Here is a 19,651-nt window from a genome sequence, read left to right on the forward strand (position 1 = left end):
GCCTCCACTAAACATAACTGAGTAACACACCTCTGGCTACCTCATTGTTCCTTTTTTTTTTTTTAATTCAAGGCAGGTTTTCTCTGTGTAACAGTCCTGGCAATCCTTGAACTTGCTTTGTAGACCAGGCTGGCCTTGAACTCACTGACATCCGCTTGCCTCTGCCTCCCAAGTGCTGGGATTAAAGGCATGTGCCACCACTACCTGGCCCCCTTTTTGGAACATATTGTGAACTAAATTATTATTATTGGAGTGCCTAATATAAAGGTAGGTTTGTGTGTATGTGTGTGTGTGCGTGTGTATTAGGATTGCTACTGCTGCAAAGAGACATCATGACCATGGCAACTCTTTTTTTTTTTTAAATCATCACCTTTGAAGTCCTGAAAGAATGGTGCCCCTTCTTATACTTTACTCTTTTTTTTCTTTTCTTTTTTTAAATTTAAATTAGAAACATGCATGCTTCAAATGTCAATTCCAGCTCCCCACCTTCTCCCTCCCAGCCCTCCCAACGCCCCACCCCCAGCCCAATCCCCACTTCATTCTCCAGGGAGGATGAGGCCCTCCTTGGGGAGATCTCTAGAGTCTGTCATTTCATCTAGGGCAGGACCTAGGCCCTTCCCCCTGTGTCCAGGCTGAGGGAGCATCCCTCCATGTGGAATGGGCTCCCAAAGTTCATTTGTATGCCATGGTGAACACTAATCTACTACCATGGCAACTCTTATAAAGGAACATGTTTAATTGGAGTTGGTTTACAGTTTAGAGGTTTAGTCTATTATCATCATGGTGGAAAGCATTGCAGGCAGACGTGGAGGAGCTGAGAATTCTACATCTTTATCTACACACAACAGGAAGAGACTGCTCCACTAGGCCTAGCTTGAGCAACTGAGATCTCAAAGCCTCACTCAAAGTGACACACTTCCTCCAACAAGGCCACACTCCTAATAATGCCACTTCCTATGGGCCTGTGGGGGCCATTTTCTTTCAAATCACTACAGGGTGTTTGTCTGTCCGTGTTGTGGTCTATATATATTAATGTAAATGTTTTGGAGGTGATTTTTTGGACTACATTAATCTGTAAGAGTTATTGCCCCAAACATTAAAAAAAACTTTTATAAAGCCATTAGCAAATATGCAAGAATTTAATGTTAGTTGTAGAATTTAGAACTAAATGGAAAAAAAAACCTGGTTATACAGGACTTCTTTTTTATCATTTTCAAAATTTATTTTACATACCAACCAGTTTCCCCTCCCTCCTCTTTCCGAGTCCCCTCCCCCTCCCTTTTACTCCCCCCATCCACTCCTCTTCCTTCTCCATTCAGATGGGGTAAGGCCTCCCATGGGAATCAACAAAGCATAGAATATCAAATTGAGGCAGGACCAAGCTCCTCTGCCCTGCATCAAGACTGAACAAGGCATCTCACTATAGGGAGTAGGTTCCAAAGAGCCAGCTCATGCATCAGGAACAGGTCCTGGTCCCACTGCTAGGGGCCCCACAAAAGAACAAGCTATACAATTGTCATCCAGATGAAGAAAGTTTAGGTCGGTTCCATGCTGGCACCCTAGCTGTCTGTCCAGAGTCTGTGAGCTCCCAGGACCTTGGGTCAACTATCTCTGTGGGTTTCCTCCTTATGATCTTTACCCCCCTGCTCATATAATCCCTCTTCCCTTTCTTCAACTGGACTCCCAGAGCTTGACCCAGTGCTTGGCCTCGAACTCAAAGAGATGGTCTTGCCTATGCCTCCCGAGTGCTGGGATTCAAGACATGTACCACCACCATATGGCAGGACTTCTTTTTTATTAGACCTCAGTCAAGCCTAACAAAAAAGATAATTCATTGAATTGTTAGTTTTGGGCTTCCTTACAGGTGGAATGTTTTGGGTCTATCACTTTTAACGGTTAATTCTGGAAACTGGGGCTGATTAAATCATACCTTTTTGAGTAATACTCTGTTATGTAAATGTACCACATTTTCTTTATCCATTCTTTGGTTAATGGTCTTCTAGGTTGTTTCCAGGTTCTGGCTATTATGAATAATGCTGTTATGAATATAGTTGAGCAAGTGTCCTTGTGGTATGATTTGTGTATATGTCCAATAGTGGTATTGCCGAGTCTTGAGGTAGATTGATCCCTAATTTTCTGAGTAATCGCCATGCCGGTTTCCACAGCGGTTGTACAAGTTTGCACTCCCACCAGCAGTGAAGGAGTGTTCCCCTTACTCCACATCCTCTCCAACATAAGATGTCCTCAGTATTCTGACAGGTGTAAGATGGTATCTCAGAGTCATTTTGATTTGTATTTTCCCTGATTGTTAAGGATGTTGAGCAATTCCTTAAATGTCATTTGACCATTTGTGATTCTTCTGGTGAGAATTCTGTTTAGCCCTGTACCCAATTTTTAATTGGGTTATTTTGTATTTTGATGTCTAGTTTCTTGAGTTCTTTATATATTTTGGAGTTCAGCCCTCTGTCAGATGTGGAGTTGGTGAAGATCTTTTCCCGTTCTGTAGGCTGTCATTTTGTCTTATTGACAGTGTCCTTTGCCTTACAAAGCTTTTCAGTTTCAAGAGGTCCCATTTATTGATTGCTGCTCTCAGTATCTGTGCTATTGGTGTTCTATTCAGGAAGTGGTCTCCTGTGCCAATGTCTTCAAGGCTACTTCTCACTTTCTCTTCTATCGGGTTCAATGTAGCTGGATTTATATTGAGGTCCTTGACCCACTTGGACTTGAGTTTTGTGCATGGTGACAGATATGGATCTATTTGCAATCTTCTACATGTTGACAACCAGTTATACGAGCACCATTTGTTAAAGATTCTTTCCTTTTTCCACTGTACCATTTTGGCTTCTTTGTCAAAATTCAGGTATTCATAGGTGTGTGGATTAATAGGAAACAGTAACATCATGAAATTTGTAGGCAAATGGATGGAACTAGGAAAAAAACCAACCTGAGTGGTATAACCCAGAATAAGAAAGACAAACACTCATAAGTGGATATGAGATGTAAAACAAAGGATAACCAGACCACAGTCCACAGCTCCAGAGAAGCTGGGTAACAAGGAGGACCCTAAGAGGGATGCATGGATTTCCTTGGGAAGGGGAATTAGATGAGATCTCTTGGGTAAACTGGGGATAAGGGAAGCAATAAAAGGGAGGGGAGGGGGAATGAGAACATGAGGGAATGAGAAGGTTGAGGGGGAAGGGATGGAGGGAAAGAGCAATGAAAGAGATAGCTTAATAGAGAGAACCACTATGGGGTTAGGGAGAAACCTGGTGCTAGGGAAATTTCCAGGAATCCACAAGGATGACCCCAGCTAAGATTCCAAGCATTAGTGGAGAGGATGCCTGAACTGGACTACCCCTGTAATCAGATTGATGAATACCCCAACTATCATCACAGAGTCATCATCCAAGTAATTGATGGGACCAGATGTAGAGATTCATAACTAAGCACCAGGCCAAGCTCCAGGAATCCAGTTGAAGAGAGTGAGGAGGGAATATATGAGCAAGGGAGGTCAAGATTATAGTGAAGAAATCTACAGAGACAGCTGAACCAAGCTCATGGAAACTCATGAACTCTAGACCTACAACTGTGGAGACTCTAAGGACTCAACTAGGGCCTCTGTATGTGGAAGACAGTTGTGAAGCTTGGACTATCAAAGGGGCCCCTGACAGTGGGACCATGTTATAACCCTGGTATATGAGCTAGCCCATTCCCTGTGGTTGGTATGCATACTCAGCCTTAATACATGGGAGAGGACCTTGGTCTTGCCCCAACTTCATGTGCCAGACTTTGTTGACTCCTCATGGGAACCCTTGCTGGTGGACAGAGTGGAGTGAGGGGTAGATTGGGTGGGAGGTGGGGGAGGGCTGGAGGAAGTGTGGGAGGGAGAACTGAAATTGGAATGTAAAATGAAACATAAATAAATTATAAAAAAGAAAAAATATCTTGTTACAGGATTTAGAAGAGATACCTGATTTTATGACTATGTATTTTATTAAAAACTAGTTTGTTTACGTAAAACCTCATTTACTGAATCAAAAGATAAAAGCTTTAGTATTATAAAACTCTTAAATTGCTAGATAGATTTTGATACAAATTTTCTTTCAAAACATATTCTAGAAAGAAATGGAATTTTATTAGCTTTTTAATAGTTATGGGTATCAGAAAAAGAGAAGAAACAAAAATACTTTACGTTGACCAAAATAACTATAGGTAATGCTGTAGGATTATTGTCATGGTTTTGTTCTTCAGTAATATTCTTAATATGCAAATGACAAACATGAGGTTTTTATTATGGCTGTATATATATAAAATGGTGGGCTAATTTTGCTATTGGGGTAATTGTTAGTAGATAGTACATTTTTGTTGTAAATAATAAGATTGGATATTTTCATATCTAATCTGTATTATAAAATTATCAAGATTTTAGCTTTTCTTAATTCTGATGTTCTTTTTTGTTTGTTTGTTTTTTGAGACAGGGTTTCTCTGTATTGTTTTGGAGCCTGTCCTGGAACTCGCTTGGTAGACCAGGCTGGCCTCGAACTCACAGAGATCTGCCTGCCTCTGCCTCCCGAGTGTTGGGAGTAAAGGTGTGCACCATCAACTCTTGGCTTTTCTGCTGGTTTTTAAGTTTATTTTTTATTAATTTATTTTTTACATTCCAATCCTCGTTCTCCCTCCCTCCTCTCCTCCTGCTCCCCCCACTCTCTCCCACCTCCCATCTGCTCCTCAGAGATGGTTAGGCTTTCCCTAGGACATCTACTATGTCTGCCCCATCATCTCATTGCGGTAGGACCAAGACACCCCACCACCCCCACATCCCTGTGTCGTGTCTAGGCTGAACAAGGTATCTCTCCATATACAAAGGGCTTCACTAAGTCAGTTTGTGCATTAGAGTTACGTCTTGAACCCACTGCCAGTGGCCTCATATATTGTCCCAGCCACACTATTTTTAAGTTTAAGTTATTTATTCAAGCCATCTCCTCTTACAAGCAAAAGGACCGATTTGATACAAGGAAAGATGAGCTTAGTGCCCCATGTGCTTTCGTGGTCCACACAGAATAATGGTCCAAACCAATGCTGTGGTCCCTTGTTGCCTGGGGGACGGTCCGGGTTCTCTACTCATTTTCATAGCCAGTCAGAAGTGGGTTCACATGAGGGTTGTGGAAGAGGGTATGGTTACCAACTCCCCAGGGGAAGGGCTTGGTCCTGATGCGGAGGTGGGGGTAGGCAATGAACTCAGGTCTCTCGTGTTCCCTGTATTGCGACTTAAGGAAGATATTGAGCATGCTCACTCCCACCCCGGGCAGCGCCACGAAGTAGGTGAGAGCCTTCCACATGGGAGCTGAACCCTTCTCGCTGTGGGCGCCACTCGACATAGGCCGCTCCACCGGAGGGAGGGCCCGGCCAGCAGCCCAGACACCCGAGGCGCACACACTGCCGCCACCATCTTGGAACTACACTATTGTCTCTTACAATAAGGGAGTCGAGTTCAGTCTTATGCAGGTTCCCCATTTGTCAGACCTGAGTCAGTGATCTCTCACTAGCTGGGGACAGGTGATTCTGTGGGTTTCCCCATCAGGGTCTTGACTCCTTTGTTCATATTGTCGATCCTCCCTCACTTAGATTATCCTCCAGTTGTGGATATTTGTATCTGTTTCTGTTTATGGAAGAGTGTTCTAGCTTCTCTGTGGTTGTGGATTGTAGGCTGGGTATCTTTTGCTTTATGTCTGGTATCCACTTATGAGTGAGTACACACTATATTTGTCTTTCTGAGTCTAGGATACCTCACTCAGGATATTTTTTCTGGTTCTGCCCATTTGCCTGCAAATTTTAGGATGTCATTGTTTCTTACAATTGAGTAGTACTTCATTGTGTAAATGTACCCAATTTTATCCATTCATTCTTCAGTTGAGGGGAATCTAGCTTGCTTCCAGGTTCTCGCTATTACAAATAATTGTACCCAGGTTTTTAATTGGATTATTTGGTAATTTGATGTCTAGTTTCTTGAGTTCTTTGTATATTTTAGAGATCATCCATCTGTCAGATGTAGGGTTGGTGAAGATCTTTTCCCATTGTGTAGGGAATCATTTTGTATTGTTGACCATGTTCTCTGCCTTACAGAAGCTTCTCAGTTTCATGAGGTCTCATTTATTAATTGTTGCTCCCAGTGTCTGCACTACTGATGTTCTATTTAGGAAGTGGTCTCTTGTGCCTATGCATTCAAGTGTATTTTCCACTTTCTCATTTATGAAGTTCAGTGTGGATAGATTTATATTGCAGTCTTTGATGCATTTCGACTTTTTTGTGCATGGCGATAGATATGGATCTATTTATAGTCTTCTACATGTTGACATCCAGTTATACCAGCACCATTTGTTGATATTTTCTGTTGATTTTTATCAAGCTTTTGGCTACTTGAAAAATATTTTTTAGGGCTGGAGGGATAGCTCAGCCGTTAAAGGCTAGACTCACAACCAAAAAATATAAGAAAATACTTTTTAAAAGTCATGTTTTGTTCAGCTGTTTATGGGGCTGGAGAGATGCCTTAATGGTTAAGAGCACTGGTTGTTCTTCAAGAGGCCATTGTTCAATTTCATTTCCAGTATGCACATGGCGTCTCACGATTGTCCATAACTCCAGTTAAAGGAATCCAATGCCATCTTCATGCCTCTGCTTGTGCCGGGCATGCATGTGCTGCACAGATATAAATGTAATAAAACACCCATATAGAAAACATAAAATTAAATGAAAACTTAACAAGTATATGCTTATGCTAGTTTTACATTTTATTTCACTTTTCTAGTGTGTGTATGTGTGTTAGAGGAGGTTAGTGTGCGTGTGGAGGTTAGAGGAGAACTTGTGGGACTTGGTTATCTCCTTTCACCTCGTGGGTCTTGGTGATTGGCGTGAGATTGTCAAGCGTGGTGGCAGGTGCTTTCATTCACTGAACCACCTTGTGGACTCATATATTAGTCTTTTAAGTTACTGCTTTATAAACAACTATTTTAAAGTGATTTCAACACATTTAACACACTATATGTAATTGGAAATGTGTAGACATGTATGACTAAACTTTATATATTGTGTACAAGTTTATTCAATTAAGTGCATGTGAATTCAATACATACAAGCTGACTAATAGGTACTTACTCTTTTAAAATTTTATTTTATTTTTTACGTGTATGGGTGTCATGTCTTCATGTGTATATGTGCACCACTTTTTTCCTAGTGCTCACAAAAACCATAAGAGCGCATTGGATCCCTTGGAACTGTTATTATTGATGCTTGTAAGCCACTATATAGGTGCTGGGAATTGAACCTGAATCTTCTGGAAGAGCAGAAAACACTCTTAACTTCTGAGCCATCTCTTCAGCTCCAAATATTTAGTCTTATGCAAAATGTATTATGACATTGGCATTCTTTTGACATTTATTTAGTACCATTCAAATAAAAAATTGCTATTTGGGCAATTTTGCTGTTTTTACCTGGTCTACATCTACTTGGCATGACTAAATACCTTGTTACTGTACATATGAGATGTTCCTGTATGTCAAAATACGAGTCTGTTGTCTAAATTTGTTAGAGGTCTAAAATTTTAAGTTTTGTTAGGACTGTAGATGTATTATTATATCAAGCCAAAGATTATACAATTTGCTCTCAAAATAGAAGCTGAGTTCATATATAAGGGACTTCTATGCAGATCTACTGCATGATTGTCACTGCTGCTGGCTCCTTTGTATGTTTCTGGAAAGCAAAGCTTAGGAGAACACTTTATCAAGTTGATGTCCTCCAGATTAGAATTATTTGTAGTACTAGCCTTCTTCAGACTTATGTTCCTAATTGTATTGTGACTATCATCTTGAGGCAAAGATAATTAGACATGCCATAATGTAGTGAGATATCCACCCCACCCGCACCTGTAGCACTGACCACGCCTATGGTTATGGGTGAGGAAGTGACAGGGAGTGAGTTTAGGTCTGGGGTCTGGTCGGGTCACAGGGAGCAGCCTGAGTGAATCCTTAGAGCGGGAACCTGAAGCGGCCATCTGCTTCTTGTGTAAGTGACTTCTCCCCGAAATAAATTATATTTAATATTTGAACCTAGTACTGTGAATCATTATCCATGTCTCCATCCCATAACACTATATACTTCACATTGTATCTCTTAATAATTAATTGATATTGGGAATTGACCAATATTCAAACCACACATTTGTAAAAGAAGAGTCTATTTATCATTTTAAATTTTGTGTAGCTGTGTGTGTGTGCGCGCGCATGTGGGAAGGTGCATTTGAGCGTAGGTGCTTGCAGAAGATAGAGGCATCAGACTCTATGGACCTAGAATTATAGACAGTTGTGAGTTGCCATGTGGGTGCCAGGAACCAAAATTAGATCCTCTGGAAGAGTAGCAAGTATTTTTAACTACTGAGCAATCTCTCCAGCCACTTCTCCTTTTTGAGATTTTATTTTAATTATAACATTTCTCCCTTCCAAACCCTCCCATATACCCCTCCACCACTGTTTCAAAATTCATGTTCATTAATTTTATTGCACACACACACACACACATATATATGTATATATATATATATATCCTGTTGAATCCATGTAATATTGCTTTTATGTTACATTTTCAGGGCTGTTTGACACTGGACAACCAATTGGTGTCCTTGCCTCCCTTTTTGAGGTGGGGTGTCCTTTTGCTTTTATCTCCTGAGTGCTTAGATAACAGGTGTTTGCCACCACACTTGGTTTATGCAGTGTGACACAAGTCTAGCCTAGCCTTCACAGCAAGACCTTGTCTCAGAGTCAACAACAAAATGAAATTAAACTCAGACCTTTGTGAATTCTAGGCAGTAGAGTGACAGTCCCAGTCTTCCCTACTTTTGACACTGTTTTCTTTAAATGTTTGCTCTTGATGGTTGTGTTTTTGTAAAGCTTTCTAAGTGTTATCTGCTAACATTCTGCAGATGTACAAGTGACAAAAGAACCTGAGCAACATTTTTGAGTTGTTTAAATGTCACCAGTATGACAGACTGAATTAAAGCTCAAGAATGCAATCTGTGTAGTCCTGGTCTAAGAACCATTCCTTTCATACTTCTTAGTTGTTTAAAATTGGTCAATAACAGGTTTTATTGGAACTAACTCTATGACATCTGTCATCACACAATATAGGACCAAACCAGATCAGCCAGTACAGATCTAATTCATGTTGAAGTCAGTCAAGATCAAACTACCAGTAAAGTCTTCAGAGAATATTGATCTGTGAAGTTGTCAAGGGGGAAATTGTCAGAATCAAAATGAAGCCATTCTAGGTATTGTGCCTCTTGCCTGTAATAAAACTTAGGAGGCTAAAACAAGAGGATCATAAATTCAGGGACAACCTAGGCTTCATAGTAAGGCTTTGTGTCAAAGCCAACAACAAAATAGAGTCACTTGTGTCAGCCTTTCCAAAAGTAACTAAAGCTAAAAGGTTATTGAGAAATGGTTCTTATGCATGATTATCTGACACTAACTGAATGTTTGCTAACCTTAGGTCCTACTTATGTTCTGTTTATGAGAGTTTTAGATACAGGATGGAGATATATGGTGCCAGAGCTCAGTGGGTAAATGATTTCTTCACAAGACCGATTTATTGAGCTGCATTGTTTTATAGACTGATATCCAAAGGGAGAAGCAGAAGTTTCTCTTTAGAATATCTTGATTCCTGACAGGAGCATTGCATTTCCCCACTATTGGTTTTTATACTTCTTTTTTGTTGTTGTTTTTAAAAGATTGTTTACAATTTATTTACATGTACATGTGTATGTGTAAATGAAAACTCATGCATATGGAGGTCAGAAAATAACTTGTCAAGAGTCTTTCCACCTTGTTTTAAGGCAGGGTCTCTCGTTGTTTTTTGCTGCTGCATTGCATATTCCAGAATACCTGGTCCATTTGTGTTCAACTGGTTCTCCTGTCCCCAATCCCCATCTCACTTTAGGAGTACTGGGACTACAAATGCATGCAACTGTATATGACATTTTTACATGGGTTCTTAGGATCTGACTCAGTTTGTCGGTCTTGTATTAGCTTAGTCAATGAGGTTGCATATACCTCTTAACCTTTTTTATACCTAAACATTATGTGAGGTTCCTAAAGATTATTTGAGGGCATTGGTTATTGGACCAATAACAGGTCTTTATGACAGGTAGCTGAGCCTAACTTGTTAAGGCTCTCAAGGTCAAGAGCCCTGATTCCTGAACTTTTGTAATAGGTTTTCCCATGTCAGTTAACCCAATATGGAAACTTTCTCACATGTATGCCAAAAGATTAATTTCATATGTGGGTCTAGAACTTCTTAAGTTGACATTATTAACCACCACAAGTCTACTGCTTGTCAACTTGACACCCAAGCATACCACTTTTAAGCCATAACCTTGTCCCCATAGACTTGTGACCATCTCATACTGGTATTTGTATTCAGTCTAACTTCAAAAGTCCATGTAATCCTCAAAAGTGCCATAACTATTTAATGTATAAGTGCAGAGGCTCTTTTGAGGTTCAGGCAGCCTCCTAAATATGAGTCTTTATAACATCAATAAATAAGTTACATACATCTAGTATACAATGGTACAGAATAAACATTCCTGTTTCTAAATGGAGGAATGGGTTCATACCAAGGAAAGTTTGGATCCAAGACAGGGATAAAAACACAAATCCTGCAGTTCCATGTCCAGCATCTGGAGCTTCTGATGGAATTATCTGGACTCTGAAGGAATTGGGAAGCTACTCCTCTGGTTCTATCTCCTGTAACACACATAGCATCTTCCTTGGGTTTGCCTTAAGCTGTACCTGCAGTTTTCATGGGTAGATGCTTTCTGATCCTGACATTCCAACCAACATCCTAGGGTCTCCATTGCAACTTGGGCTTCACTTTAACAACTTCAAACGTCCTAGACCATCAAACAATACTACGCACATTGAGGGCGGATCTTCCCATCTAATAAGCCCAGTGTAGAAACCACCTCCAGATATGGCCAGAAGTAGGTGATTCAAGATTCTGTCAAGTTCATGATTAACATTAATCATCATATTTGATAAGTAAATATCTACTCTTAACCTTTATCTCAGCCATTGTTGCTACTCTGTACATGTGCCTATTGTATCCAGGATATGGCAATTAGTGACAAACACCCATGCGGTTGGCTAAGTCATTTTTATTTCATTTTAAATTATATAACAGAATTGGGCTGAACAATTTTGAGGGATGTTTAGACATAAATGAAATGTATACGGCAGGAGCCAATATTAGTGCACAGGTAGAATTTTTATCATGGGGAGCTTGTTTGGTTTTCAGGACCTCTGTTGATTGGCTAAGGCCCACTCAGCTTATCAGTTTTTTACCTTAAAATCAACTAATGATTGTTGTTCACCACATTTATAAAATGTATTCACAGAAACAGGTTAGTGTTTATTGAGCAACTTGGAAATGCAGCCTTAAATGAGTGGTAGAAAACTAGCCATCTTTTTTTTTTTTGGTTTTTCGAGACAGGGTTTCTCTGTAGCTTTGGAGACTGTCCTGGAACTCACTTTGTAGACCAGGCTGGCCTCGAACTCACAGAGATCTGCCTGCCTCTGCCTCCCGAGTGCTGGGATTAAAGGCATGCGCCACCAACGCCCGGCTAAAACTAGCCATCTTAATATCAGCATTAGTTGTAATAACCAGAACCTGGAAGCAACCTAGATGCTCCTCAGCTGAAGATTGGATAAAGAAAATGTAGTAAATTTATACAATTGAGTACTATTCAGCGGGGGAAAAATGGAATCTTGAAATTTGCAGCCAAATGGATGGAACTAGAAGAAACCATCCTGAGTGAGGTAACCCAGTCACAAAAAGACAAACATGGTATGTACTCACTCATATATGGATTTTGGACATTGAGCAAAGGATTACCAGCCAACAGTCCACACCGCCAGAGAAGCTAGGAAACAAGGAGGACCCTCAGAGAGACATATATAGTCTCCTGGAGAAGGGGAAATGGACAAGATCTCCTGAAAAAATTGGGAGCATGTGGGGAGGGGAGAGGGAGTTAGGAGAAAGAAAAAGGGAGAAGAGGAGGGGAGAGGAGGACATGAGGGAGCAGGAAGATTGAGTCAGGGGAAGAATAGAGGAGAGCAAGAAAAGATACACCATAATAGGGGGAGCCATTAAAGAGAAATCTGGCACTAGGGAAAGGGAAATGTCCAGAGATCTACAAGGATGACCCCAACGAACAATCTAAGCAATAGTAGAGAGGCTACCTTAAATGCCTTTCTCCGATAATGAGATTGCTGACTACCTTATATGCCATCCTAGAGCCTGCATCCAGTTGCTGAAGGAAGCAGAAGCAGACACCCACAGCTAAACACTGAGCTGAACTCCTGGAATCCAGTTGTAGAGAGGGAGGAGTAATGAGCAAAGGGGTCAAGACCATGCTGGAGAAACCCACAGAAATTGCTGACTTGAACAAGGGGGAACATATGGACCCCAGACTGATAGCTGGGAAACCAGCATAGGTCCAACCTAGACTCCCTGAATGTGGGTGTCAGTTAGGAGGCTTGGGCAATCTATGGGGCTTCTGGCAGTGGATCAGTATTTATTCTTAGTATATGAATGGACTTTGGGAACCCACTCCACATAGAGGGATATTATCTCATCCTAGACACATGGGGGAGGGCCTAGGCCCTGCTCCAAATGATATGACAGACTTTGAAGATCTTCCATGGAAGGCCTCACCCTCCCTGGGGAGCAGAAATGGTATGGGATAGGGGATTGGTGGGGGCAGGGGAGGAGAGGAGGGAGAGGGAACTGGGATTGACATGTAAAACAAGTTTGTTTCTAATTTAAATTAAAAAAGAAAACAAAAAAGAAAACTAGCTATCACAATTTATCTTCTTCTCAAAGTACTGAAGTCATTGTCAGAGATTTCTTCTTGGCTTTCTTCAATTCATAGTGAAACTTTTCCCCCCCAAAGATATTCATTTTTCTTTTTTTTTAGAAAAATAATTCCATGCCCTTTATTTCTCTTTCTCTTTAGAAAACAAACAGACCAGTAAACAAAACAGCAAAACAAGTTTTTAAATATGAGTGCATGCACACAGACACAGACACACAGACACACACACACACACAGACATACAGACACACACCATAAAAGCACAAAATTGGAAATTATAATATTTGAACAAAAGGCTAATAAAGACAAAACAAAGCCCCAAACAAAAACATACGAGACAAAGAGTCTACAAAAATATCATTGAGTTCTGGGATGGTTTGAATAAGAATGCCCCCCCCCCCCCGCCATAGACTCATGTATTTGAATGCTTGATTATCGGGAAGTGGTACTATTTGAGAGAGATTAAGAGGTATGTCCTTGTTAGGGTAGGTGTGGCCTTGTTGGAGGAAGTGTGTCTCTGAGGGGTGGGCTTTGAGGTTTCAGAAGCCTGAGCCAGGCCAGTGGCTTTCTTCCTGCTGCCTGCAGATCCAGATGTGTATTTCTCAGCTACTTCTCCAGCACCATATCTGCCTGCATGTCGCCATGCTCCCACCATGATGACAATGAATCGCAGAAACTAAGCAAGCCCCCAATTAAATGCTTTCTTTTCTAAGAGTTGCCATGGTCATGGTGTCTCTTTACAGCAGTAAAATACTAAGACAATTCCATTTTTGTGTTGGCCATCTACTGCTGGGCATGGAACCTTGAGGTTTATGTGAGATTCCATTGGAAAAGACTAATTTTTCCTTTGCAAGTAGATATCAATTGGAGACAACTTCTCATTAGGGATGGGAACTTATTCCCATCTCAGTGCTGGAACCCCGTCTGGTTTGGATCTGTGTAGGCATTATGAATGCTACCAGAGTCACTGTGAGTTAGTATGTGTGCCAGTCATGTTGTGTCTAGAAGACACGATCTCTTAGTGTCATCCATCTCCTCTGGCTCTTACAGACTTTCTACCTCCTCTTCAGCATAGTTCTCTGAACCCTGAGTGGATGGACTTGATGAAGACATTCCATTTAGTACTGACTACTCCAATGTGTCTCTTTGTCTGCACATTGTCCAGTTGTGGGTATCCGGATTATTTCTCATCTACTGTAAGAGAAAGCTTCTGTGATGGAGACCTTGACTGAGGGAGACAGTGATTTATTAGTATAGCAAAATGTTGTTAGAAGTCATTTAATTTTTATATCCCTTTAGTAAAACAATAGTATTTGGTTTCCCCCTAGGCCTATGACCTACTTAGTCCAGGTTCTTGGCCACTTGAGCAGTGTTAGGTATGGGTTTCATCTCTTGGAGTGGACCTCAAATGTAATCAGAGAGTACTTGGCTACTCCAACAATGTTTCTGACACTATTGTACCAGTGTATCTTGCAGGCAGGTCATCATTGTAGATTACAGGTTTTGTAGCTGGGATAGAGGTTACCTTTATCCTCTGGTAGCAGGCAAATTACCTTCTAGTACCATGAACATTAGTCAGTAGTGGTGAATGCTCTGGTTAGGCACCCGCCTGACTTCTCCATGTTTAATGGGATATGTAAGTACTGTCTTAAGCAATAGGGCTTTATGGGTGAACACTCGTATCTACATGAGGTTATTACCAAGTCAACTCAAGTTACACACTTGAGGCTGCAAAAATCACTATGTGGTAGGCTAGCAGACCTCCTGTGAGCTCTGTTTGGGGTCAGCCCTTAATGTGTTACTTGGCTTCCATACATTCCTCGAAATGACAGTATATTCTTTTTCCAGTGTACATGCACCCAATTAAGTGGCTGTGGGTCCATTTAAGGAAGTACTGTGACAGTAATTATATACTCATTATTGTCCTTCTTCACAGAATCCAATCTGCCATTTCCCAAATCTGAAAATGGACTGAAGTTGGTGAACTGAACAATGAATGAGGAGTTCATTGGGGGAAATCCTTCCTCAGCGTTCTATTTGCCTATTAATATTGAGCAATACATGTATTATCTATTGGCTCTTTTTGTGTTCACCATGTTCCATTTGCCATCTCCAGATTCTGAAAATAAAGTCCCTGTGGTTTCCCTTCAGATCACGTGGCTTCTTGGAGTGGTTAAACACCTGTATTTGATATCTTTGCTCATGGGCCCCTTTGTCTTTGTGGATGCTAATAAGCCTACTTCTAAGAATCCTCCTTGCTGTAGAGGAGACCACTTCTGACATTAGGGAAGTTTGTGTCCCTCTCACCAGTGCCCTCCTGTTGACTTTTATTAATGTCCTCTGGCTCTGGCTCTCTGCAGATACGAACTTTTGCTGAGTTTTTAGCTTTATATAGTATTTCCCAGAGCATTTTCATTCCTCCTTCTGTGGCTTTATAGAGCTGCTCAGGCCTCTCATTTTTGTTCAGTGTTGGTTATTACTGAACCAGGCCTCTGTGAGCTATATTAGTAGGGAAATTTGACTCCTGGTCCTTTCCATGGGACTAGATTCTGTGTCCCGAGAAAAGACTCCCAAGTCTAAACTACTTTCTTTTTATTTATTTGTGCGTGTGTACATGTTTGTATACCCATGTGTGTGTGTGCTCACATGTAGAGGCCAGTGGTAGATGCCAAGACTCTTCTTCAGTTGCCCGCCACTTGATCTCTTTTGAGACAGACAGAGTCCTGTGTGGAATTTAGAGTTTGATGCTAGGGCTATGTTGGTATTGTGGTTTGAATAGAATGCTCCCCTCCACATAGGTTTATGTATTTTAGTGCTTAGTCCCCAGTTGGTGATTTATTTAGGAACGATTAGGAGGTGTGGCCTTGTTGGAGGAGGTGTGTTGCTGGAGGTAGGCTTTGAGATTTTTAAAAGTCCATGACAGGCCCAGTCTCTCTCTTTCTGTCAACTGCCTGAAGATCAGGATGAAAGCTCTTAGCTACTGTTCCAGTGCTATGTCTGCCTGCCTGCCTGCCTCTACACTTGCCTCTATGATAGTCATAGATTAACCCTCTGAAAATAGCCCACAATTAAATGCTTCCCTTTAAGTTGTCTTGGTCATGGTGTCTCTTTTTTTTTAATTTTATTTTCCAGTTTAAATTTAGATAAGAATCAAGGTTGCTTCACAAGTCAGTTCCAGGTCCCTCTCCCATTCCCTCCCTTCCTCCCGTGCCCTCCCCTCCCCCCCCCCGTTATCCTCTCATTTCTCCAGGGAGGGTGAGGCCCTCCATGGGGGTGTCCATAGTGTGTCATTTCATATAGGGCAGGGCCTAGACCCTTTCCCAAGAGTTCTGGGTGAGAGTGCACCTCACATTGTTCTATTGGAGTCCAAAGTCCGTGTGTATACTTGGGATGGGTACTGATCTGCTGCCCAAGGCTCAATAGATTCCCTAGGCCTCTTCACTGACACCCAGATTCAGGGGGTCTTGATCAGTCCCATGCTGGCTTCCCAGGCTAATGCCTGGGATTCAAGAGTTAACCTTTGTCTGGTCAGCTGTTTCTGGGGGTTAAACCAGCCCAGTCTTGATCCCTTTGATCATCAGTCCTCCCTCTCTGTTACTGGCTTTCTTGAGTTCAGCTCAGTACTTAACCAAGGGAGTCTGCCTCTTCTTCGATCAGCCACTAAATAAAGTTTCTGTTTCCCGGTCATGGTGTCTCTTGACAGCAAGCAATAAAATAATTACTAGGACAGGTCGCTGACCACCAATCCTAGGGATCTTCTCATTTCTGCCTTCTTAATGTTAGGACTACAGACACACATCACTTTGCATTTTTGCGTAAGTTCTGAGGATCTAATTTATGTGGCATGCACTTTATCAACTAAGCTATTTTCCCAGTCCCTGACTGGTTATTCTAGCCCTCTTAATAATAGCACCCACAAAATCCAAACCCAGTGCTTTTTAACTCCTGTAGATCCCAGATGATCATAGAAGCTCTCTTGGTTTGTTAAGCCCAGTACTTCCCAAGTCAGGTTATGTGGTGTTTAATAACCAGGAGGGGCTGTTGATCACTCCTTGGAGGGAATTGCTAATTGTTTAATACAGGGAATAACTTGAGGCACAGAGGAATTTGCTAGCTTTTCTGGGAGAAGAATAGGGTGTTTTCAGGGCCACCACCCTCAGGGATGTTTAGCCACATGTTCCCATTCCGTGGTTTAGAGTATCAGATCTTTCCAGTCTCAGGAAGTCTGTGGCCATAATTTGGCAGAGCATATCTATGAGGCATTACATATTGAACCTTCAGTCTTCCTGGAGTTCTGCAATTCTGGCATGGCTTATTTTTTCTTTTCTTTTTTATTTTTTTGGTGGTGTTGGCTTCTCCACTGAAGGAGGGAAAGGTCTCTGTGAGATCCACAGAAGCTCACACAGATAGTCTTTTGGTACATATTAACTACTTCCCATTTCTTATTACCTTTCTCTGGGATGTCAGGACTGCTTTTGATTGCTGAGATTTTCAGCATTTCCTTTCTTTTCGTAAATCCATTTCATCCAGAGTTTTCACAAATATAAGTCAGTACACTGTAAATGCCATTCATCTCCCAGATCATCTCTGTAGAAATCCTTAGCAGGGCCTTGTTGGAGTTTGGAGATCATACTGCGGCTGTAGCCATACAGATCTAAATGGTTTGTGCTACCTACCACCTAGGGCCATGGTGTTATTTGCTGCTATTGAGGGCCATGTCTGGGTTTGTGACCTCATAGCAGTCAGGGGTTGTGTTGATGTCCATGTTGACACATGGACATTGACAACTGTGTGGATGCCAGGCATCAAGTCAGCCACCCGAGTCCATGTTAGTGGCTGAGGGACAAGCAGCAGCTGGGTCTATGCAGATCTGAGTGGCCTGCACTGCTACCTGATGCTATGGTGATGTCTGGGTCAGAGCTGCAGCTGAGGGTCCTGTCTGGGTCTGTGGTCCTACTGCAGCCGGGGTCTGTATTGTGAGGTTCCTGTCTCCATCGAAGGCCAGGTGGATGCTCAAGATCTGGGTCTATGCTAGTGTCTGAGGGTCACACTGCTGCTGGAGGCACGCTGATCTGAGTGGCCTGTACTGGCACCATGGCCAATGGTGACATCCAGACCCACTTGTTGCCTAGGATCATGTCTGGGTCCTTGGTCCCACCACAGCAGGGGTCTGTGCTGTTACCAAAGGTTATGTGGAGGCCCGGGGTTGGGACCCAAACCTGTAGCCTTGTTGGTGTTGGGGTCTTTGCTGCCACCAAAGCTATTCTGATCTTAGTGGCCTGTCCTCCCACCTAGAGCCAGGATGCCATCTGGGCCCAAGCTACTGCTGAGGGTGATATTTTAGTCTGTGGTCCTGCTATGGGAACCCTACGTGATGGAATCAGTGGGCCATGCTGAGCCAGCCCTGCCGTTCACTGACCCTGTGATAGATGGTCCTTCCCCTTGCTGGATGCTACAGCAAGACAGTGGACCCTGACCCTCATAGGAGAGCTGATTCCCCACCCCCACACTCTGGAGAGATGGCCCTACCTCTCACCATGGTGGGGGAGAGGGGAGAGCTGACCCTGATGGCATGGGCATAGAGGAGCTGACCCTCTATGTTGCTTGAAGGGGGTGACCCAAGTGGCCTGGACTGACTAGCTTAACTACCACCCAGGCCCACAGCCAGGCCTTGGGTTGGCCTACCCTAACATGAACACCATCTAGGACCTGCTGGATCTTCTGAAGGGACTGGTCCTGTGGAATGATAACTGCAAGATATCTGACAGGAGTTTTGTTGATGCTCCAGGATGATGCTGTACCAGGGACCAGAGGCTTTGAACTAGACCAGTGACTCATTACAATGAACATTTGCAAGCAATGCTGATTGACAAAAGGGTATATACTGTGTAATATACCTCAGCTCTCAATACCACCAGGGTGAATGAAGAGGTGTTGGAGAGTCAAGAAAGACGGAGGAGTGGAGAGGTTTATTTTGTTATGTTGTTTTGGTTATTTTGCTTTTCTTTTGCTTTCTGTTTGCTTGATTGTTTTGTTTTGATCTTCTTTAAAATTTTCATTTGGAAGGCCTGCTGTTGCAGAGTAGAGGGGAGGATAAGGAGGGACTGTGAGGTGAGCAGAATTGGAGTGCATGATGTGAATCGAATTAGCAATTGGATTATCATCCTGTACCTGGGGTTCTCCATGCATTCACAATGATGCCTAGAACCACATCTCACTGTGGCTTGTTTGCTTAGATTGTCCACCACTGGCACCATTTGTGTTTGTGTGGTTTATCTTAGAAGCAGATATGAAGATGGAATTTAGAGTAAGAGTAAGAGTAAGAGTGCTCATGTACCAGAGAGAGAGAGAGAGAGAGAGAGAGAGAGAGAGAGAGAGAGAGAGAGAGAGAGAGAGAGAGAGAGAGAGAGAGAGAGAGAGAAGAGATAAGAGAGGGGGGTTAGGGAAAACTGCTGTGCTATATTATTCATAATTTATTAAAGCTTGCCTAAGAATTCAGAATTGCAAAGCCAGCTTCAAGCTATAGAGAGCAGGCAGTGGTGATACACACTTTTAATCACAACAACCATAGAGCTAGGTGGTGGAGGTACCTAGGACTCAGAATTAAGAGGTAGACGGATCTCTGTTAGTTCAAGGCCACACTGACTACATGAAATTGATCCAGTCCTAAAAGAAACGGCTCACACAAAGGTGATTTCAACACCTGGAATCACATGCCTTTAGTCCCAGTAC

General features: G+C 42.2%; 1 pseudogene; it reads right to left on the reverse strand.

Annotated features, from left to right (window-relative positions):
* Window positions 1-5,009: 5,009 nt before the first annotated feature.
* Window positions 5,010-5,464, reverse strand: LOC101831862 (annotated as a pseudogene).
* Window positions 5,465-19,651: the final 14,187 nt, after the last annotated feature.

This window comes from Mesocricetus auratus, unplaced genomic scaffold (assembly GCF_017639785.1).
Source record: "Mesocricetus auratus isolate SY011 unplaced genomic scaffold, BCM_Maur_2.0 Super-Scaffold_100003, whole genome shotgun sequence".
In the NCBI taxonomy this organism is placed as follows: domain Eukaryota; kingdom Metazoa; phylum Chordata; class Mammalia; order Rodentia; family Cricetidae; genus Mesocricetus; species Mesocricetus auratus.